This window comes from Cavia porcellus, unplaced genomic scaffold (genome assembly GCF_034190915.1).
Source record: "Cavia porcellus strain 051 isolate PalLab524CR breed Dunkin Hartley unplaced genomic scaffold, mCavPor4.1 scaffold_8, whole genome shotgun sequence".
Lineage (NCBI taxonomy): Eukaryota > Metazoa > Chordata > Mammalia > Rodentia > Caviidae > Cavia > Cavia porcellus.
Window position 1 is genome coordinate 2,629,876 of NW_026947491.1, and position 24,594 is coordinate 2,654,469.

General features: G+C 35.5%; 1 protein-coding gene and 1 pseudogene across 8 annotated transcripts in view; one reads left to right on the forward strand and one right to left on the reverse strand.

Annotated features, from left to right (window-relative positions):
* Tcf12 (transcription factor 12) overlaps nt 1-24,594 on the forward strand; it is a 338,120-nt gene that overhangs the window by 23,150 nt on the left and 290,376 nt on the right. The gene's annotated exons all lie outside the window — the stretch shown is intronic.
* Nucleotides 22,945-23,885, reverse strand: LOC106029098 (tubulin-specific chaperone E-like; annotated as a pseudogene).

The window sequence follows — 24,594 nt, forward strand, 5'->3', positions numbered from 1 at the left end:
TAGGATTTGACAGTAGACTGTGATGTAAGTGGTATTCCTGGCGTTATGATACACAACCTCAATGGTGGCCTGCATGGAGTAGAGTTGGCTGAGCTTCAAGTGAGAGGTGTAGAAATGATAGAAGCTCTGCTTCATTGAGTTGGTAATGTGAAGCAAAGTGGGTCATCCACAATGATGTCAAGATTTTTATTTTGTATGATTTATTTATCCCTGTAATAGGGGTTAGTAAGCCATTATAAGGATTTTGTGAGTCTTAACTCAAATGATGGGTATGAATGTGCCTTTTAAATGACAGTGTAATGTACAGTTTGAAGTATTGTTTATTGCTAAAGTCCATTCTCTGGATCTCTGTAGAAGGACCTGTATAATGCTTCTTTGGTGTCATAATGACCTTATAATGTTACCATAACTTGGGTTGGGGATTTAGCTCAGTGGCATAAACACCTGCCTTGCAAGTAGGCGGTTGTGAGTACCGATCCCCGGTACCGATTAAAAAAAAAAAAGTTACCATAACTTGGAAGCATCAGAATCCATGTCTAGGGAGGAACTTTCTTTCCTGTTGTTTCTTAGCTGCTGGGAGCCGATCAGGCTCCAGATCTGAGAGATGAGCTTATGGAAAAGGATTAAAGACAAAATGCAAAAATGGTTTGTGGGGTCCAGGAACGTGAGAACTCTCTTGGAGCCAAGACAAAGACTTCTCTGTATTGTCCATATTCACTGGATTTCAAACACGTTCAGGGTTGGATTGGGCATGGGGGAAAAGTGAAGGGAAAAGGTGAGGCAAAAGTGGGAAACTGAGTAAGGCCTTGTGAAACAGGTCAAAGATACTGTGAGCAGTAAATCCTGCTGATTGAGAAAACTGTCTTGTCTCTTAAGTTGGTAGTTACTGCTCTGGAATAGGGAGTGAGAGCCCATGGCTGGCTGCCTCAACTGTGGTGTTTTCTTGTCTTCAGAGTACCACCGTCCGCAGCTTCATTCTTACACAGCTTGGTCCCCAACACTTAGCTTCACAGCAGTCTTTACATAATCCTTTAAAAAAATTCCTTGACATGATTAGAGCAAATGCCAGTGGAGTAGAGCTGGTGAAGTTCTAATGAGTTGGAGGAAAGACAAAGTAGTGTGCTTCATGGTGCAATCATATTAGAATGAAGCTGAGGTCTAGGGTTTGAACCTGTTGACAAGTTATGGCTACAAGTACTATACATAGAAAACAGTTTCTAGGTCCCCACAGACCATCAGAACATTTCATCATCAAGTATTACCGCCCATTTACCTTCCTGTATCTTCCACTTGCTCAACTTATGTCACCAGGGTAGGGGGTGGGAAATGCTCATGCTTTTCCTTCATAAAGATACTAAAAGCCCCACTCTTTTCCTAAAGGAATCATAACCTATCAGAAGTGGACAGCCACAAAATACCAGATTATCTTTGTTGTTGATTATCTTTTCTTGATTCTCTTCAGTCAGATATTTTGAGAGAAAATATACAATTTTATGACTACTAAAAATGATCATTTTCACAGCATTCTGAAAAGGCAAAACGTTTGTTAACTTTAAGTAATACATTGATTCCTCTGTTCATGAACTCAGTTCTCTTCATGATTCTGTTCCCCAACCAAACTGGACTGAATCAGATTCACTGGTTATCCTCAACGTTGACTTTATAAAGAAGACTGATTCAGTTCTCGTCCATTTCAGTTGGCGATCCGCATCATGGAGAGAATTGAGATGGTAAATAGAGATACTACTGCATAGTTAACATCTTGCCTTTTGTCTTTATTCCATTAAGTTATTTTAAATTTCTACTTAGGGTTTTGTGTTCTCAGTTACTTTTCTTATGGGCTTTGTATTACTTTGTACCCTACTTAAACATAATTCTTACATTTCTTTACTTAGTATTATTATGATTACTTATACATTTATATCTAATAATTTAAAAAGTTTCTACAGTAGTATGCACTCTTTCAGTTATTGCTGGAATGTAAATTTTCAAATTTTATTCAGTAATTCAAGTACACAGAACGTTGTTACATACAGACATTTAATCATTTCATTAGATGGAAATGTTAGGTGTAAAACCCAATCTACAGAAAGAAGACCTGGGCAGGGGATTTAGCTCAGTGGCATAAGCACCTGCCTTGCAAGCAGGCGGTTGTGAGTTTGATCCCCGGTACCGATAAAAAGTTAAAAAAAAGAACAAAAGAAAGAAGACCTAAATTCAGTCATCTAAATTAAAAGCACTTCTTTGGGTAAGGATGGTATAATGACTTTCTTATCACATAGCTGATTGTCAAGTGTTTTGTGGGAAAAAAACAAAATAAGACTAGTTTATGAAAAACTTACGAGTTGAGCTACATAAGCTTCATATAGCAGACGTTTATTGAACATGTAGTTTGTGTCAGGTTGTGTGCTTAGTGTCTGACTTATAATGGTGACATAGACATGACCTTTTGGAAGAGGTGATGATTTGTTAAGGGAAGACAGTCATGTGAACAGATAAATAACTGTACAGTGTGGAAGAATGTTTTCAAGCAATTGGTTAAAATATATTAGAGGCTAAAGCAACTACGTGTGTCCAGAGAATTGGAGCATCTTTTGCCAGTGTGGTAGATGAAGGTATGATGAATGGGAAGACGGGGAAAAGGCTCCCGATTTGATTCACAAGAAGTCTATGTGGTTTCAGTACAATAGCTATTAGCAACGTGTGGGCATTTAAATTTTTAGTAGCTGTATATGATAACTAGCATATGTTTAAAGTGCAGAATTTAAAGGGAAACTGTCATATCAGTCATGATAATAAATACATGCATTTCTTTGGAAAATTTTCCTGCCCATTTGTTACCCTTGTCTGCCCTCTCCACACTGTCATCCTTGCTGTCAGGTAACTGCTGACCTGCTTTTTGTCATTGTGTATTAGTGAATTTTCTAGAGTTAAAAAAAATTACACAGAATATACTCTTTCTTCTGGTAATAACTCAGCATAATTTTTTTTTTTTTTTTTTTTTTTTTTTTTTTTTTGGTGCCAGGGATCTAACTCACAACCTTACGTTTGCCAAGTAGGAGCTTATGCCCCTGAGCTAAATCCCTGGCCTGAGCTTAATTATTTTGAGAGTCATTTGTGTATCAACAATTTTTCCTTCTGAATTATAATCCATATGATGATTTATTTATCTTCCTGTTCATGGGTATTTGTGGTGTTTTCATTTTTTTCAATAACGTGAATAAAGCTCTTTACTTTTACATGATTTAACTGTTTTTACACATCTCTTCATGTGTACATTCATATGAGGGGTACATTATTAGCTTAATAAGTTGCCAAAGTGGTTATATCATTTTATATTCCTACTTGGAATATATGAGAATTTCAGTTCTTTTATATCTTTTACTGATACTTGGTGTGGTATGCAGTGGTATCTTTTAACTTACATTTGCTTAATTACCCTGATGAGTTATCTTTTCATTTATTTGTCATCTTTTGTTTAATAAAATACTTTTACATCTGTTGTCCATTTAAAAATTACATTGTTTTATTTTCTTTAGTTTTGAGATTACTTTATATATTCTGGGCTCTATAGTCTTTTTTTGTAGTGCCTTTTATTAACTGGCACTTTTCTCCTTTTCCTAGCTTCTAAGAAAAATTTCCAGAAATGGATTTTGCTATGAGTCTTTTGTGTCTGTTATAGATGGCCATGTGATTTTTCTTTTTCAAGTTGTTAATATGTGTAATTACTGTGATGGAGTTTTGATTGCTAAACCAAATTTATATTTCACAGATAAGCTCCATTATTATAAAGCATTGTTCTTTTTATATGTTAGATTAAATTTATTGATGTGTTGTTCAGAATGTTTGATATGTTAAGGAAGGTTGGTAACTTTAGATAGTTTTTTTCTCTCAAGAATTTTGTCTGGTTTTGACATAGGGGTGATGATGGACTCATAATAACAAGGTTAGAAGTATTTCTTTCTTTGTAATTTCCTAAAAGTTTGTTTATATGATAGTCTTTCTATCCCCCATCCATGGTTTTGTTTCCATGATTTTAGTTACTTGCAATCACCATGGTTTCATGATACTACACAGGAAACTACAGAAGTAAACAATATCAATTGCATGCCCTTCTGATTAGCCTGATGAAATCTTACTCATCCTACAACATCCACTTAGGAGATGAATCATCCTTTTTTCCGTATATCTAGGTCTATATGCTGCCTGTGTGTTAGTCACTTAGTAGCTATCTCATTTATCAGATTGTGGCAAGTATTGTCATAATGTTCAGATAACCTTTACTTTATCTAGTAATGGCTCCAAAGCACAAGAGTAGTGATGGCAATGATCTAGATATGCCAAAGAGAATTGGTACCTTGCTCCCTTAAAGTGAGAAGTGAAAGTTCTTACTTACTGAGCAAACATAGTAAATGTAGAATTGGATACTGTCCATAGCTTCAGGCATCTGCTATTGACCCCTCTGTTGATAAAGGATAATGGCCATAATTGGTATGATTTCTCTGCATATCTCTCATAAATGTTTGGTAGAAGTAATTATTGAAACTATGTGGTCTAGAGGCTTTTGTTGAGAGATTTTTAACTGTAAATTTAGTTTATGGTATAGTTATAGTTCCTTTATGTGTGTTGTTCCTTGACTAAACTTTGGTAAACCAGTTTGTGTTTCTCAAAGAAGTTATATATATGTTGTCTAAGTTGTGGAATGTATTAAGTAACTATAATATTAATCTTCTGTCCTTTGTATAGTTGTATCAGTGCTTTTATTTCTGATACTATTAGTTTGTTTCATCTCCTGATCACTCTGGTTAACAGTTTCTCAGTTTATTGATCCTGAAAATCAAGCTTTTGATTTCACTGGTTTTCTTTATCTCCCATTTCTTAGAAGATTGCTGCTGTAATCTTATCATTTGCTTTTTCTTGCTTGCTTTGATTACAACTTTCTAGTTCATAGTAGGTTATAGGATCTTCAGTTGAATACTTTTATAGGCCTTTAGTATTATAAATTACCTCGAGTAATGCTTTAGTGGTATCTCACAAATGTTAGTATGTTGGGATTTCATTTAGCTTAAGGTACTGTCTATTGATTTTTTTCTATAACCTATGGATTATTTAGAAATGCATTATTCAGTGTCCAAATAATTGGGGGATTTTTTTTTATTCAAGATATTTTGATTACTAATGTCTAGTTTAATTGCATTATTCTGGTTTCAAAGTGAGGGTTGTTTATTTAAGAGACATTTCTGTTACCAATGTCTAGTTCAATTGGATTGTGGTCAGGGAACATACTTTGTATGAATTGAGTCATGTAAAATGTACTGAGTCTTGTTTTTTAGCATGGAATATGATTTGCCCTGGCAAATGTTATACAGGAACTGTATCTTCTGTGGTTTGGTGGAATGTTTTTCAAGTATCAAGTCATTTTAGTTTGTGCTATTAAACCTAAGTCTTTTACATTCCTTTTAATTTTTTTCTCTGGGAGCTATCATTTATAAAAAGAGGGGATTTGAAATCTGAGAATTATGAATTGTTATCTTTGTAATTTGTTTTCTCATATTTTGAAGCTGAGGGAAATATGTTCTTTATATAATTTGAAACTCTGTGCTTCAGAGGGTTACTATTGGGTTTTATTATGTCCTTTTGATCAGTTAACTCATTTATTATTATAAAGTGGCCACTTTTGTGCCTGGTAGTAGTCTTAGTTCATAAATCTCCTTTTTATGTTGTTTTCAACTTACCTTGATGTACTCTAAGTGATACAATGTTATTTCAAGATAGTGTATCTTTTTGTTGACATACATTTTATTTTTATGCATAAAATAAACCTAACACTAAGTATTTTAGGTAAGGGCATCCCTGATATAAAAAACCAGAAATCTGAAATGCTTTCCAATTAGAAACTTTATGAGTGCTGATGTGAAACACTTATTTTGGATAAGAGGTACTCAACTATTAAAACCTATACATAAATTCTAAAATCTCCAAACTTCAAAATCAGAAATACTTCTAGTTCCAAGCAGTTTGGATAAGTGGTACATAAGTTGCATTTTTAAAAAGAAGTTTAAATAAGTAAAACGCATTCATTTATTGATATAGTTACCATTCTCGTGGCTCTTCATTTCTTTTTGTAGGTCCATGTTTTATTCTGGCATTATTTTCCTGGTGCTCGAAAGACTAACCTTTCCCCTGCATGTCTTACTGGTAGTGAGTTCCTGCCAGGTTTGCATGCCTGAAAACTTACTTTGTCTTCAGTTTTAATAATACTTTTTTGTTGGGTTTAGAAATCTAGATTTTTCTTTAAATGTATCAAAAATTTTCTGGCATATTTCACTGTTTATTTCCAGTGGGAAATCTTTATTTTTGTTACTCTGTGTGTAATATATGCTTTCTCTGTGATTGCTTTTACGATTTAGAAAAACTATTACTGGTTTTGATCTATTTGGTTAAGTTTTTTGGTGTAGGAATGTTTTCATTTTTCTTTTCCGTAGTGTTTGCTTAATGTTTGGGATGTTTGAGGCTTGTCCCTTCCAAAACTTGCATTGTAATCCCATTGTGACAGTAGTGGGAGTTGAGCTGTAAGAGTTGCTTAGACTCTGTCCTTAGGAGTAGAGGAACACCATTATGGCAAATGCTCTGCTTGTGGGTCCTCACTTCTCTGCCCCATGCCCTGTTATCTTTGAACACAAAGGCCATGTGAATTACTTAGACTTGCAGCCTCCTGAACTGCAAGCTAGTTTGTGTTTAATCAGTTAGTCTCTGGTGTTCTGGTGTAGCAGTACACAACAGACTAATACATTGTATTAATAGTTTTCATCCTGTTTTGAACACTTTTGGAAATTATTCTTCCAAATAATTTATTTTGGCGAACCACCTCAGAAACTCCCATGTGTGTGGATGGAAGAACCTCTGAATTATTCCCCAACTAATTTCATTTTTAAACAGTTCTCTTTTATCCTTGTATTTCTCTGATGATATTGGGGAGAAGAAAAAAGCTGAAGTTAGTTTCTCCTATTGTACTCTTAAAACACGTTTTATCCGATGTGTGTGGGTTTTTCATTCCAAGTCAAGCAGTCAGTTCTGTAGCAGATACTCTGGGTGTCCTCTAATTGATTCAATGCTGATGCTGGCTACCTGGAAATGATATCCGAGAACATGAGTTAGGGGTCCAGGTTCCACAAAGCTTCCCTCTACTTCCTGTGTGGTTTTCATTTCTGCATACTTGATTTGTCTTTTTATATATTCAGTCTCTAAACTTTTTGAACATGTGAAGTCTATAATAACTGGTTTAATGTCCTTGCCTGTTAATTCTTTTTTTTTGGTCTTTTTCCTTTTTATCAGTACCGGGGATTGAACTCATGACTGCCTGCTTGCAAGGCAGGCACTTATGCTGCTGAGCTAAACCTCCAGCCCACTTGCCTGTTAATTCTTGCATCTGTGTCAGTTCTGACTTGATATAAGTGATTGTGTTTTCCTTCTATAGTTGTACTTTTTGTGCCTGGTCATATTTTTGTTGGAGTCCAGGCAGTTTGAATTTTATCTTGCTGAATGCTGTATATATTTCTAAGAAATATTAAGGGGCTGGAGATTTAGCTCAGCGGCATAAGTGCCTGCCTTGCAAGCAGGCAGTGGTGAGTTTGATCCCTGGTACCGCTAAAAACGAAAAAGACCAAAAAAAAAAAAAAAGAAATATTTTAGAGCTCTTTTTTAGGATGTATTTAAGTTGTTTTGAAAATACTTGATCCTTTCTTGTCTTGTTTTTGAGGATTTGTTAGGTGATCTCGCGTAAGACTCAGTGTAAGGCTCAGTATTTATACTGCTAAGGGAATTGGTTCTGTGTATTCTCTCACTGCCCCAGAAGTCATGAAGTTTTCTAGTCTGGATGAACACAGGCACTTAATTACTGTCCTTATGTGAGCACTTGACATGATTACCTTTTATCTTTTTTGGGTCAGTGGTCTACCACTGAGCTGTATTCCCAGGCCCCCCCCCCCCATGTTTTGTTTTATTTTATTTTATTTTACTTTATTTTATTTTTTTATTTTGAGATCAGATCTGTCTTGCTAAGTTGCCCTTGATGGGTCCCTGAATTGTAAGCCTCCTGCCTCAGCCTTTCTCAGTGCTGGGATTATAAACATGAACCACCACACCCAGCGCCCCCCCCCCCCCCATTTTGTCTAACTTCACATAGTTCCTTTGTGTGCAGGTGCTGATCAGGGTTCAAGGGAACCATCTGCAGGAGCATGCTTACTTTCATGTTTTCTGTCTTGCTTGCCTCAGAGATAACTGTCCTTTGTTGCCTATTGTTCAGTGTCTGCAAAATTATTTTTGTTATATGTGTAGCCTTTGTATAAGTATAAATCGTCTCTGTGACTCTTTTTTAGAAGCAGAAGTTGTAGTTATTTACATTAGATCCGTTTCAAAGAAGATCTAGTTCTCCATTTGATCTAGCCACATTCCAAGTGTTTAATAGCCACATGTTTCTAGTGGTTGCTATACAGAAGAGTGCAAATATTGAATATTTTCCTTTGTTGTAGAATGTAGAATACTGTGCTGAATTAGACCATACGTTATTGTGTAATAATGGATCGTAGTAAAGGTTCATATAAAAAGTGCAAGTAGGCTTATGTTGTACTTCATTTATTAAAAGAAATCAAATTTTAAAATTTTGAGATGGTTTATATTTTGCGGATTATGGAACTAGGAATGAATTTCAACTAAAGTGCTCCTTTTGGTGGTGGTGATTTCTGGGGATTGAAACCAGGGCCTTGCACATCTTGAGCTTGCACTCTGCCTTTGCGCTACATCCCAGTATCCCAGCCCCTTCCATACTCATTATATTGTGTCATCTCCATGCACAGGTGAGAAATCTCTGGAATCTTGAGTCAGATCTTATTTTGAATACTTTGTTTTGTTTCTGGTGACAAGTATAGTATTTAAATGATAATGTTTAAGTCCATGATGTTGTCTACTCTTACTTCTTGATGTATTCCAAGTCTGACATGGTGCCTGGCACACAGTGTCAGAACTATTTTACATACAGAGCATGTCTGGAACTGGCCATGGTGGTACATGCCTCTAATCACAGCTCTGGGAAGGCTGAGGCAGGAGGATCACTGAAAGTTTGAGGCCAGCTTGGGCTGCATAGTGAGTTCAAGGCCAGCCTGAATTACAGAGTGAGCCTATGTCTCAAAAAACACAACAAATAAAACCCTTAAAAAGCAAAAAATAAAGTTTCCGATGGTTTGATGAAAACTGTTAAAAGAGCTAGAAATGTTAGTTAACTACCCACATTCATGAAAAATTGAAGTAAGAAACAAGCTGTTATAGCAGAAACTTCCATTGTAAATTTGTCTTAGTTACTTTTCTTGTTGCTGGGACAAAATACCTAACACCCACAAGTTAAAAGGAGTAAAGGTTTATTTTGGTTGCGTTTGTAGAGCTTTCAGTCTGTACTTGACTGACTCTGAGGTAATACTGCATGGTAGATGGCCATCCCACAAGAGAAACATCCGTTGCAGAGCAGGGAAGAGGCAACAAAGTGCAGCCTTCTGGATTTTTATCCCATCCAGGCTACAAAGTCTCTTGGTTGTTAGCACCTGCAACCAGATTGTATCTTCCCATCATCCATACTTATATCTGTGCTAATCCAGTAAGTGGACTAATTCAATTATCATATACCCATAATCCATTTTCATACACCCTAGGACTAACCACCTGTGAAAAACCCACCTGTGAGTACATGAGGCTTTAGGGGGACATCTTAGATACAGGATGTAACATAAACTGAGAAATTTGGGGCAGCTTAATCAATATTTAGGTTTCTTATTTTGACCAGTTAAAGAACAAAGTTCATGTTCAAGTGTCAGATACCTATTTTGTTAAAATGGCTAGTTTTATGTTTACCATTTAATAAAATTGATCATGTAATAGTACAGACAGAACTGTCCAGGTGTTAAATTAGAAGTTGTTTACAGTCATCAGTTCAGATTAGCTTTTGGTTTTAAAAAAAATTAGCAAGGTTATTGTTCAATATTTTGATCTTACAGAATTAGCCTTAACAATAATAATAGATTTCTGTAAAGTTTGATGTAAATATCTTTTAAAGTAGTGATTTTATTAATAACTGCATTGTGGAATTTGGTTTAATTTGACTCATTTTTACTTGTAAGGGTTTATTTTCTCAAGGAATTTTTGGTGTTTTTGTTTTTTTGAGACAGGATCTCAACTACTTTGTAGTTCAGGCTAGCTTTGAACTCAGTATGTAGCCCAGGCTGGCCTTAGAAACACAGCAATCCTTCTGCCTAAGCCTCCCAAGTGCTGGGATAACAGGAGTGCACTACCATTCCTGGCTTATTTTCTCAGATAATTTTGAAAGTATTGGAAAATGTATGGAGCAAAATTTGTTTGTAGAAATGTGTGTTGGTAGTTAGATATTTTGATAGTTGTATCCAGAATTAGTTTTATTAGCTCAGAGGTGTTCTGTGTCCTCTTTCTTTGAGATATAAACCCCCTTTTTTCCATTTACTATCAGTTTTTAAAATTAATATTTGAATTCTCAACCATTGAGTGTTGGTTTACAAAGCTTTAGAAAATAAGGACCTCCTGTGTACAGGGTATTGTTGTAAGGGCTTTAAGAATAATAGAAGTGTATTGAATATGGTTAGTACAGTTCCATGTATCTAATAGAAAAGAGAAAACTGTATGCTGTACTAATAGTTGCAGTAGAAATATATTCCCTTTCAAATTTTTATAGATGTCTGAGAAAAAAACCTACTGGAAAAACAGTGAGTAGATTTGTTTCTTCCTCTTGTGTATCTGACATTAAAAAAATTTTTTTATTAGTACATGTTTACAGTATAAAATGATTACATTGGTCATGGAGAGGTGATGTATGTGCATAACACATCTTAATTCTTTTTACGTCCCCTTCTCCCTGCCCTCTGTCCTGCATCTCTTGGTCCTCTTTCTGTTTGCAGAAGATCTGTCTCCTTATTTCCTGTTAACTATCATTTTTTTACTTTAATTTATTTGTACTTTGGTTTTCTCATATAACAGACACCATGTGATATTTAGGCTTGTGTGTCTGATTTATTTCACTTCATGGTCAGAAGGTGCATCCATTTACTTACTAATGACTCAGATTTATCCTTCTTTATAGTAGAGTAGTACTTGTTATGTTTATCCATCTTTTGATGACATAGAGGTCCCTACAAGATTTAGCTTTTATGAGTTATGTTGCTGTAAACATGGGTATGCATGGATATCACTGTACTGTGATATGTTTTAACACTTTTGGGAAATAGAAAGGGAATAGCTGAATTCAGTAGAATTATTTTTAGTTTATGTGCACAATCCCTATATTCATTTTCATAGTGATTGTACTGTTTTACATTCTCACCAGTGATATAGGATCCCTGTGTATCCAAGTGTATTTCCATGCAGCCTCACTATCATTTGTAATTATTTGATTTCTTGGTGATAACCATTCTTACTAGAGTAAGGTGGAACCTCAGTGCGATTTTAATTTGCATTTTTCTAGTGGCCAGAGATGTTACACATTTTTCATGTATATTTTTGGTTGGTTGTACTTCTGCTAAGTGTCTCTTAATTTCAGTTGTCCAGGGCTGGGGATTTAGCTCAGTGACATAAGTAAGCGCCTGCCTTGCAAGTGTGTGGTCGTGAGTTTGATCCCTGGTACTGATTAAAAAAGAAAAAGACAAAAAAAAATTTTTTCAGTTGCCCATTGTTTTGGGTGGATCTTTTACTTCGAGGGGTCTTAAAACTTGTCAGAGTACACATTTTGTAATTACCTTTGTGTATCAACAGTCTCAAAAATGTTTTTCCCAATATGTAGCATAGCGCAGTTAAGCAAATAGTGTTAAGAGTGCATATTGCATATTAACTTTTGGGAAGTGATTACTTGTGACAGTTCTTTTTGAGGGTTTGTATCAGTAACACAATCTAAAATAGCTAATATTCCATCACATTTCAAACTGCAAGCTGTTACCCAGTAGTTGATTAATAAAATGATTTGTGATTCTCTCTCAGTGTGATAAAGACATGGAATAGAACAGAAGCTGTGAGAATGCATCACATGTTGGAGAATTGTTTCCATCACATTTTAATTCTATAAATGTATGCTTACTCTAGGTGGTGATATGAAGTGTCTAATGGTAGATCGGGAAAAATCATGAAAGACATTACTTTACAAGTTCATTTTAATTGCTGTCAATGTGCCAGTTTTTCTTTACAATTTTTTAAGGTGTGAAAATGATCAAATTTGCATGTCTGATGTGTGATAGGTTTGCTTGTTGATAATACTGGTTTGTAAAATGCAATTTGATGTAGTTTGAACATCAGCCCAGATTTTCTTGTATTAGATAACAGGTTTATTACAACTTTTTTTTTTTGGTTCTTTTAGCCTTCAGTCTTTGGGATCATTGACCTTTAATTCTTCTCAGATGGCGTTTTTTTAAAGAGAGAAGGTAGAATATTGGTAGTGGAAGCAGTTGACACATCCACATTAAGGAAAAGAATTCAGAAACCTGAAGAGACTAGAATGTAATTAGTAAAAGCAAAACAAAACTAAAAATAACAGTAAACCCCAGAACAGCAGCAACTCATTCAACTTGACCATGACACTGCAGATTATCGATGAGAAAATGATCACAGTTAATGATAGAATTCCCTGTGCCTCACATTTCCTGTGGAAAGAGGAGACTGTTACTTACTGACTTTTCAGCGGACTTTTTGATACAGTGTGGACTTTTGAGGTACTTTCACTTTTTTTTTTAACTTGTGAAATTCTGCCAAATATTTGGAATAATAATGTGAACAGCTTCACCTTCAGGGATCAAGTTCTATGGATACCCCTAATGAAGTGAAAATTAAATATTATGTGTACATTTAAATGACTGTTCAAAAGCCAGTGTCTGCAGTTTGACACATTTTCTGTAGAGGAATTAAATTTAAATGGTTGTAATTCTTATATTGGCAAAATACCTGAGAACTCTCCTTAAAGGCAATGATTTTATGAAGCAGATTTTTAAATCTTATATTAAGGGTTTTTTCCCCTTATACTGTCTGAAATTGAAATGAAGATCAATTTTAAAAGATAATTCTGCATTAAAATTTTTACACTAGGTTTTATCTTCTAAGAACACAGGTCTTGAAATTATATTCAGAATCTTAGTAGGTCATTGTGTTTGCTTTATAGTACTTAATTTTTGTTTTTTATTGTCATGGTATTTGCTATTAACATCAGTTTTACTGAGCATGTAGACTAGACAGGAAAGTTTGGGAATGGGGGAAGTATAAAATTGAATACAGTTAAAAACAGCATTTGGAGGTCAGAAATAATTTACATCTGGAAACTTATCCCTGAATTCTGTGTTTTTTGTATTTGTGTCATTTATTTGCATGTGTATTCTTTATGAAAGTTTGTAGACTGTAACAAGGAAAGCTTTAATTTTAGGCAGAATTTAACTTTGCTGTTGTTGATTGGGGTGTTAAATCGTTAGAGTGTTAAATCTTTGTGATGAAAATAAAAAGTAGGGAATGGTTGTAGTCAGGATGCCAGGCCTGTGTGTTTTTAAATTTTTAGGAAGACTATTTTGAGATGGCTGAAAAGGGAGAGAAGCCTTTGATCAAATTTGAGTTGGTCTCTGGGTTTCATTTTTTACAACGTCTGCTTTGTAATATGAAGGGAGGTTACTACCCCACAGCCTTCTCTTATTCTAGGTTTTACTGTTTAGTTTTAAATAATTGTGGTTTTCTGTGAACTGTCAAATGTAATTCGATACTTTATAGCACAGTGAGTAAAAATTGGTATTGTCCTGGAGGTAAAACCCATGCCTAAGGAAGAGTCAGTGTGGGCATTGTTCATGTATGTACACAGGGTGCCACTTACTTGGTTCCTGCAGAACAGGAGATTGCTATGGAAACATGGATTCTTTGAAGAAATCTTGGCAAGTTGTTTGGGTCTTTTGAAGTATTACATGTGTTGATAGGAAAGGATCCAGACAGCAATAAGCACACAACTGTAGGCCAGCAGTTAAGAAAAATAAGCCCTTAGTTTTCAGCTTTAAGCAGAAGACAAATATATTTGAGTTTCCCCTTCAGTTCTAATCTTTCCTCAAAACAAATACTAATCCTTCTGCTATGTACTGTTCCAAAAGCAAGTTTATAAGCATGCGCTGGGTAATGTTTTGGCTGGCCTACATTGAAATTTTGGTAAAATTGTGGTGTAATGCTTTCTGATATTAATGACTTCTGATATGAAAAGAATAGATAAAAAATCATTACGGAACACTTAGTTCAGAATTTGGTATTGTTTAAAAACTAGTGACAATCAAAAATGTGTCCCCAAACTCCATGAAAGATACTTGTCTTGCAGTACTAACAGTCCTCATCTCTCCCTTTTACTTTGGATCTAAGCTTTCAGTTACCATGGTTTTGGTCTGTGGCTTCCAATGTCTGCCTCTGGACTGGTATTCAGGTGGGCCTTGGGCCTAGCATGCCTTCTCATTTTTCTGTCTCTACAAACTCTTTTTGGGTTTAACCTTGGTTAGTAGGTGTTTCTGACTCCCACATCATTTGGGCGTCTCTTCTTTCCCAAACTCCTGATTATAGTTACTTAGAGCTTATTAAGCTTTGATTACGTTTTTGTTTTGTGTGTCATGTATTGGATTTAATTACTTACAAATCTGCCTTGTGGTTAACAGTTGTGTGTCTTGTACTCATGTAACATGGAGGTCCAGACACATGGTTAATAGTTTGTAAAAGCAGTTGATTATTGGTTTTAACTTTAAATATGTTAATGGTTGAAAATCATATTTGAATAATAGGTTTTACTTATAGAGGTAGTCTATGGACAGGATACTAAATTGAGTGAACAGTACTCTTAATACTTGATCTCAGGGTCAGTAGCATTTTGTGTGGAACTTAAGTTCTTCATGTAAACAGTGATTCTTTAGATAGAGTACAGTATCTAGGAAATAATTGAGATTTTGTTGTTTGAATCTTCCCTTCAATGACATGTCATTCTGGATTCTAGATCAGAAGTCCAGGCATTGTGTACAGTGATGGCACAGTACACTGGTTCTGTGCTGTTTAGTTTCCTCATGTTGGATTGGCTTATTTGAATTTTTCTATATGTTACTTTCTTCTTCTTCTCCTTTTTTTATTTTTGGTACTGGGGGTCGAACTCATGACCTTGCGCTTGCCAGGCAGGTACTTACACTGCTGACCTAAAATCCCTGGCCCCTATTTTTCTCTTTTTAAAATAATTTGTAAAGAATAAAAATTTATTTCTCACAGTCCTAGAGGTTGGAAGTCCAAGATGAAAGCACTGGTATTTGATATCTAGTAGTTCTTCTTTTACTACTTCTTCCAAAAATTAAAGACTAGGGGCCAGGGATACAGCTCAGTGGTACAGTTCTTGCCTAGCAAGTGTGAGTTCCTGAGTTCAATTCATGGTTAAAACAAAACAAAACAAAACAAAACAAAACAAAACAAAACTGGTATGGTTCTTAAGGGAAGTTCTACTGGAGACAAGCTAGAAAATATTCTTATTTGTTAGAAACTATTAAAATGAAACTGTTAAAACCCAGTTTTTTTTAATTTAAAAGGAAAAAAAAAACCATAACAAAACAGTATAAGGATACAAGTAATACAGAATTACAAAAAAAAAACGGTAAGAAATCACTAGTTAATAGATTACATATTGTCATCTTAGAAATAGTTGTTCAAGTTACAGGATTAAAGCATACAGAGTGGACATTCAAACAGTGAGACTGCAAACAGTTGTATTCAATGATCCAACAAAAACTCAGTAATATGGTCATCTGTCTTAACACACCTAAACACACTTGCAGTTGTATCCTTTAGAGCACTTTTTTCCCTCTCTTTTTTACAACAAAATTTACACATTTTGGGTTTTATTATTCCCAAAGTTCTTGTTACTTTTTTTTTTTTTTTGGAAGAGAATAAAACCAAATATGACAAAACAAAGCAGTCAGTCAAAACAAAGGATAGACATAGCACATAATGTAAAAACAGTACAAGGTTACCAACAACGGTTACCATGCCTCTTGCTTCCTTAAAAAGAATTGCCTATATCATTAGGTATAATAAAATTGAACAAAACAGTACAGAACAAGACCAATAAAACCTAAACTTTGGAAACATTATAGGACTTCAAAAGAAGATAATAGTCAAACCAGTATGGGCATCATAGTGAATCTTATTGCCTTCAAAGTAGTTGTCAATATCCCTCAAACTTGATACTATCAAACAGAACAGAACAGAGTCTAATCAGTCAAAACAAGATAGTGGGAGTAATACAGGGCTTCAAATCAAGTTAATAGGAAATTAAAACCCAGTTTTAAGCAATATTACTCTGCACATGTAAAATGTTCTGTTTACTTTTTAAAACTAGGTCAGTATAAAATTGGGAGATTGTTCATGCTGTAATTTTTTTTTCCAGTCTGAAGGAAGAAGCTAAAAACTAGCTACTGAATTAAATACTTTGGAATTTAAAATTTTTTTTCTGAAAAAAGAATTCATTAATTATTTCATGCATTTTGTGTCTTGGAATGTTAAGTGTCTTGCATTAATTTAATTTCTCTGTAGTTCTAGGGGCCGAACCCAGAGCTTTGCACATGCTAGGCAAGCAAGTGTTCTACCACTGAATTATATGGGTACTGTTTATTTTTAGAGATATTTATTGGTGAAGTATTTAAAATACGTATTAAAGCTCAAACTCACTGTTAGCTCTTCCTTTTGGTTTACTTAGCAAGTTTAGGAGGAATGCCTAGGACCTAGGAGAGTGCTAAGGTCTTTTGGATCTGCTAAAACATTAGTGTATTCACTACTCACTGAAGTTATTATTCCCTTCATGCAAGTGTAGTATGAAGCTCTTACAGTTAACCATTGTGGAAAACTGCTTGTAATCAGCTCTTCACCATTGCTGACAGCCTAGGTTATATTTGGATGAATTATCTCTTTTTTTTTTTTGGGACCGGGGATTGATCTCATGATCTCACGCTTGCCAGGCAGGTGCTTACGCGCTGAGCTAAATCCCAGCCCTTTGGATGAATTACCTTGAAGAAACAACACTTTATTTTAGTAATTTTTGCTTAAAATTTTAATAAAATATGTTAACAAATTTTGTTATTTCTAAAAGCTTACTGGATATTTTATCTGTTAGGGTTACAGTCATGAATATTTATTGTACCTTGCATAACAAGACCATATAATATTTAGACATGTTTCATATGGTCGATTAGGTTGATAGGTTGCTTAGTTTCCTTGTTGCTGAAATAAAATACCCAACATCCACAAGTTAAAGGAGGAAAAATTTACTTAGCTCACAGTTTGTGGAGGTTTCAGTGCATCATCAGCTGGCTCCCAGGCAGGGTGGTATGGCAGACAGGCATTACAGAAGAGAAACATGGTGGGCAGAAGGTAGCAAAGCAATAAGGAACACCCACAGCTCTTTCTATCTCTTACATTTTATCCAGGCCACTTGGGGTGGGTTTTGCCTGCATTCTTAATCTTAGTGCCCTTGATTCTAGCATTTCCCTGTGAATCAATCCCACTGTCACACATCCTAGATCCAGCCATCTCTGAAAAAGCTCCACCTGTGACTGCCTGAGGCTTTGGGGGGAATCTCTGTGTCAGATAGTCCTTTCCACATTACTTTGCGTTCATGCAGATAGTGTTTTATTGTTTCTTTCTACTTAACTTAGTGTATTTCTTTGTCTATTTTTAGCAGAGCAGCTCCTCACCCCCTTGTGCTGTACTGATACTAAACCCAGGGTACTACATCTCCAGCCATTTTTAAAAGTTTTTATTTGGAGGCAATCTCATTAAGTTTCCTGAGTTTTCTAGTCTGGGCTAGAACTTGCAGTTCTCCTACCTCAACCTTCCACAGGTCTGTGATTACAACTGTGTGGCTGAACTTGGCTTGTGTTTTTGTTTTTGTTACACAGTATAATTTTTATTCTGCTGTGTATAATCTGCTAAAAGTCAGTCTCCTAAGGTTAGGTAGGTAGCTAAGCCTTATTAAAATCAGAGACTATATGTGAGGAAAGACTTGGAGGTGGTTTTTACTTCTCTTAGGAAGAAGACCCTGTGGGTTTTGTTGAAGGCTTTTCTAGCATATTTCCCTGTTTTTGGGTAGACATAGTCAGTTGCAGTCATTTGGTATCTCCCCACCATACATAGGTTGTTATACCCCTTCCCCCAGACGACTTCAATATTAAAAACTTTTAAAAACTTATCTTTTCATCATGTATTAGAAATGTTTGAGAAAATATAAAAGCAAATGGTTTGTATATGTTTTGTTTAACATCAATTTTGAACTAGAACATCAATTTTGAATTAGTATTTCAGGTACTAGTTAAATAATAGAAATATTAGGCATAAGGTGGATTAAGTTGATTATTTGGGTAAAAACTTACTGATAGTTATAGATATGCTATTAAAATAAACTGAATTAAGTTCTAACATGTCCTGATGATCAATATTCTTTTGACCACTTTGTAGTCTGAACTGGTGGGAAGTTTTAATTAAATCATCTCAGTTTTTTTGGAGGTAGTGTTTGAGGTTGAATCCAGGGCATATATATACTATGCAAGTGCTCTGCCACTGTTGTGCACCCCTACTTCATTTTCTTAAGTTTTTATTCTGAGAGAGGATCATGTTCACTTTGCTTAAAATGGATTTGAATTTGTGATCTCGCCTCAGTCTCCTGAAAAGCAGATATTACAAGTGTGCACCACCGCGTCAGTAAAGCAATTGTCAGTGACATTCTTTGATGCTGAAAAGAACATAATTAGCCTTCTAGTTTGGTGAGTTCTGTGCTGTTTCTGAGAGTGTAGGCTTTTGCTTGCTTCTTTAATGAGCTGCTTCACATTCCCCTTGTTCAGAAACTAGTTTGCCTAAGAGGTGAAGGGCTGAGCTATGACTGCCAGGGAACAGGTGTGTCTCTTTTCTCACCATGGCACTCTTGTCTTTTTGCTGACTTTTAGATATAAGATACTGGTCCACACCCAAAGAAGAGTACTTAGGGAATCAGCTTCAGGTTCAAGAAAAATTCACAAAAGTAGAGAGGGGATGCATGTTGCTGAGGCTGTGATGTGGGGTACTGCTCCAGGTTTTTCAGCTCATCCTCACTTGGATGAAAATGAAATCCAAGCATCAAGGGTATACATTCTGTCCGTTGGAGCTTTCCTATGTGAGAGAACTTGACTTTGGAGTCATAGTGCAACTGCTAGGGAAGTTAGTTTTAAAAAGCTAAGTGGAAAAATTTTTCTTTCAGCTAAATAAAAACATCAATCACTTCAGCTGCTTGATTACTAAATGAGGATACAGTTTTCATCCCCATTTATTGGTTGGGTTTAGTTAGAAATAGTCGAAAAAACTGGATCTATCCAAATTTCTTCTGTAGCACTAACCTAAGAAGAGTAAAATTGCTTTTCAGTCTGTTTGAGACAAATAGAAGTTATCTGGAAAAACAACAGCATGGTTTTGGCTTTTATTCTGAGTGAAATGAGAACGTGGTAGAGGGAAGGACATGTCATTTACATGTTAACAGGACAGGAAGAAGAGTCCAGTTCAGTAGTTACAGAAGATGTTAAGTTTTGGGTACATACTGAAGATAATGCTGATGGGTATTGGGCCTGTGAAAAGAACAAATGGAGTTAACTCTTAATTGAGAATGGGAAAAACTGAAGAAGGAGCATAGTTTTGTTTTTTGAGAATGTCTAATTTTAGGCATATTAGACATTTAGCAGGATGTCTACTAGTTGACAATTTGATACTTTGGTCTGGATCTCAGGGTAGAGATGTGAACTAGAGGTTCCAACTTGGATCTTGAGTATACAGTTTAAAGCTATGAGATGAAAAGGTCAGAGTACACTGCATATACCTCTGTGTAATCTCATTGTGCAGAGTAGCTTTTTAAACCAATGGAATTGAATAGAAAAATTGATGTATAGGTCCATGAACATGTAGACATTTGCTGGATGGTAAACCTGATACTGTAGAGCACTAGGATAAAAAGGACTTTTTAATAAATTCATATCACACATCATAAAGAAAAATAAACTACAAGTGGACCAGAGAGCTCAATGCAAAGAATGAAACTACTGTGTACAAACATGAGAGAAAAACATGAATGAGTTCTTTGTAACTTGGATGTAATAAAGGGTTTTCTCTGATTCAAAATCCAGGCATAATAAAAGTTAATGATAAATTTGGTTGTGCAAAAATTTGGTTGTGCAAAATTTGTGATGCCAGTTTCCCCCTATCACATTGGTAGTAATTAGAAAGCATAAGCAAGAATGCATTAGCTTGTGAGAAAAAGTATTTTCATACTTGATAGGTGGTGATAAAAATTAGTGGTTTGGTACAGTGATACTCCAGAACCCCACAGCATAGTTTGACCAGTGGCCTTTGAGAGAAGGATGGAAGGGGAAGAGAAGAATTCATCATCTAAAGCATTTCAGTGTGTTTTTCTAACCCCTCCTCTTGTTCCTTATTCTCACAAATTCCTGGGACCAGAAGGAGTGAGGATTTCTCCTCTTCCTTCATTCTTTTGGCTCTGCTTTAATACTCTCCCATCAAGCTGGCTTTTGACAATAAAGAGTATAAGAAGTTCCTTCTCTAGACAGTAGCTGGACTATAACTTGGAAAACATGTTTTTCATGGTAGGAAACTAAGTATTCACTAACTCTGTCTTCCTAGATGCTTTTGGAAGCAAATTAGTCTCTCTGGAGATAAATGGGTTCAGTTAGGCAGGTGAGATCAAAAAAGCCAGGTGATTAGAACATTATTTCAGTAATTAAATTATCTTCACTATGGTTTGCAGAAGGCATGCCTGCATACATTCATGGCAAGACATGTTTTGGAGGGCATTTATTTAGTGAAAGCCGTCACAAAGGTACTGTAAAGATAAGCTGTCATGTGCCTTTGGAAAATAGTGTGATCATTCCTCTAGAGTTACTCAGAGGTATGCCATAGGCCTAGCAGTTCTACTGCTAAGCATTTGTGTAAGAGAATGAAAATATGTGCATTCAAAAACTTGTACATGAGCGTGTTTATGACAGCATTGTTCATTATAGTAAAAAATAAAAACACTCAAATGTCCATCAGCTGATGAACAGATAATAAAGTGTATATCTATACAGTGGAGTGTTAGCTGTAAAGAAGTAGGTACCAATGCATGGTAACGTGGGTGAACCTTGAAAATATGCTGAATGAAAGAAGCCAGTCACAAAAGAATGCATAATTGTTTGGTTCCATTTGAAGGAAATGTTTAAAATAGATGACTCTATAAAGACAGAAAGTAGATAAGAGGTTATCCAGGGCCAGTTCCATTAACATAAAAATTCTGTGCTGTTTTGTTTTTGAGGGAGAGATAATAAACTGTTCTAAAATTATTTGATGGGTCAATTCTATGAATGTACTAAAAACTTTTGAACTGTGTACTTTAAATGAATTATATGGTATTATTTTTCAGTGAAGCTGTTATAAAAATGAGTTATTTTGCCTCATGATTAATACATACAGGTTTTCCACCTTTCACTAAGATATGTTTTTCTTATGTCTATTGCTAGTGAGAGTGCTAAATCTGTGCAGCTGTCCTGGAAGGGGCTTTGGCAGTGTCCAGCAAAACTGTGTGCAGTATTCATTTAAGTTTTGACCCCATGAGTCTGCTTTTCGGAGTTCATCCTAATGGTTTGCTTTCAGAAATATAAGAAAAAAATCTATGTCATATATCTGTATTTGTAATTGTAAAACACGGAAAGGAGCTAGGTGTTGGTACATAGAAGAGTGATTATATAAGTGGAGTAGGTATAAAAATGAATAAGAAAATTGCTATGAATTGGTGCACAGTGTTTTTTAGAGTTACATGGTTAAGTACCACAAGCAAAATGCAGAGATCATCTGTACATTGATGGTGAACATTTTAGAGCTTTCAGTGGTAGAGCCTGCCTGTGGCAAGTGTGTCAAGTTCACCATTGGTGAGTTGTACTGTACTGCCTTCTTGTAAGAAAGAAGACAGTATAAGGTAATATATATATACATCTACAAATGAGACAAGAGAAGGATAAACCAGGAATCACAGACAGTGAGTGCAAGCAGGATGGAAAGCATGGGGAATGGGAATGTATTTTGGAGGAAGTTGTAATGTTACTGATAATACTTTTCTTTGTAGTTCTGAATTTTATAATCATGTTACTGTTTTATGTATGTTAAGACATTCTGTGAAATTAAGAGAAAGACATTAAGGTGAACTAAAAACACCTGACCTTCCTTGTATTGCAAATGAATAGCATAGTTAAAGGGAGAAGGGGGAAGGAAGAGGATAAGTTAAGAATGCAACTTTTGAACAAGTTAATGCCTAAAGTTGAAAACAAGACAACAGAAAGACAGTAGTGGATATAATGTTTTATTCTGTTCGGTTTTGTTTGATTTTATTATGCCTGCTGGTATTGACAGTTAAGTTTGAAGATAAGATATATTATGGTAGCCATTATTGGTTTCTTTTTATCTTGTTTTGAAGTCCTGTACCCTGTTCATTGTTTTGTTTTGACTCTATTCTGTCTTATTGTTTGTTTTTATTCTCTTCAAAATAAATTAAGAATAAAAAAATTAAAAATAACTCTTAAAAAATATTGACCTTGAGTTTGTAAGTTTTTCCTTTTTTCCTCAGAAGACAAGGTTAGCAAATCCCAAATTATGTATATCAGGATTTGACAAATGGGTACTTTTTTTCATTAGTAATACCTTTATTATTATTATGTACAAATCTGGAAATGCTCTCTTCCCAACAAATCGCGTTTTTTGTTGTAATTAGGGTAAATTGTAAAAACTCAGTTTTTGACAGAACTGTTCCAATAAATCATCTTCTGGTAAACTCCAGTCGTAATAAGTAGTCTAATTTCTAAATGTTATTAGTTGGTTGTTACCATCACATACTAGTAGACAATCTCCTTCCCCACAGAGTGGAGAATAAAACTGTAATGATTGTAGATCATTTTCTAGTTTAATTTTCTGCCAGGCATTGGGGGACTTTTACAGGAGAGTACAAGTGCTGACACAGGAACTTTGAGGAGATACAACAGCAGGGCCTTCACCTTTTGAACTGTCAGGAAGCCTGGCAGTTGTTTCTCTAGGACTTCCTGTTCAATATGATTTGGACATTTTATCCTTAATGTTAACAGAAGCTGATTATTGAGCATACATGGTTTTTGTATTTTGAGTTCTCTGTCTTCAGGTGCTCCATATTGGTGGCAGAGGTGCTGGTGTCTAGGGTGGGCTGCATCAAAGTCTTCATTTGGTCTGTTTTTGTCTGGATCCTAATGTCCACCAGTCGTTTTCCATTCACTTCCAAAAGTTTTCCAGTAATTAAGCTCAATTCTACACCTCTTCTCTGGAAGTATCTCACATTTGTTCAGCTGACTAATTTTGGCTGTGATGAACTGCCGAATGGTCTGAGGCTCTTTGCTTCCTTCAGTCAGGGAATTTCTTTGGCAGGACAATTTCTGCAGACTCTGTACCTTATCCAGTTCATTGATACATGACCAGTGTGATACCTGCTTGTCATTCACTGAAAGGTACTACAGGGACAGGAACATAGATGTCTTGTCCCCTATTTCAGCATCCACAAAATGGATAGAAGAAATTTCAGTCAGAAAGGTTTAGTTTTTCTAATCTAGGCAGATACAGAGAGTTTGTAGAACATCATCTGGTCTTTCTGAAATGCAAATCCTGTTTGCACTGAGGTATAGCTCCTAAAGGATTGACAACTCAGGGGCACAGCAGAGGACCTCATGATTTTGCTCTATAAAACTTCCTCTGAGAAGTTGGCAAACCATTTGGGACCCTTCCTGTCTCCAAATAGGTAGTAAGTTTTTAGAACAGTTTGCTGCTCTTGGGATTGAACCAAGAGGCTTGCACATGCTAGAAAAAAGTGCTACCCGGCTGAGTTATACCCCAGCCCCAAATATATCAATATTTTATGGATAATGGAAACCAGATTTCTTATTGGAAGAAGGAATTTTAAATACAGAGTTGGGGGAGATAGAAGAGATACTGTCACTTACTGTAATGTTCAAACATTAAAAAAAAAACAAACAAACTAGGATTGAACTTTTTCTATCCAGGATTGAACTCAGAGCCTCACATGCTGGCTAGACAAATGCTCTACACTGAGCTATGCGTCCAGTCCTCTTTTTTTTAAAAAAAAAATCTTTTTTTGAGACAAAGTCTCCCTAAATTCCCTATGAAGGTATCAAACCTGTGATACTCCTGCCTATAACTGGGATTGCAGGTGTGTACTACTGTGATTGGCTTAGAATTTGAAGTATTAATATATACAGGGCTTGCCAAAAAATGTGTACACAGGAAAAGAAAAATGTGTAGTATTTTAATACTAGATTTATGGAGATCTCATGAGATTCATATGAGTTGCCTTTGTCCTCTAGGATTACAACAGGTGCTCATGGCAGTGACCGTGAACTTCCAGATGTTTATTAGTACAGTGAACTGCTGCTTTGGTGACTTTGGTTGTTGAAGTAGCTGCAA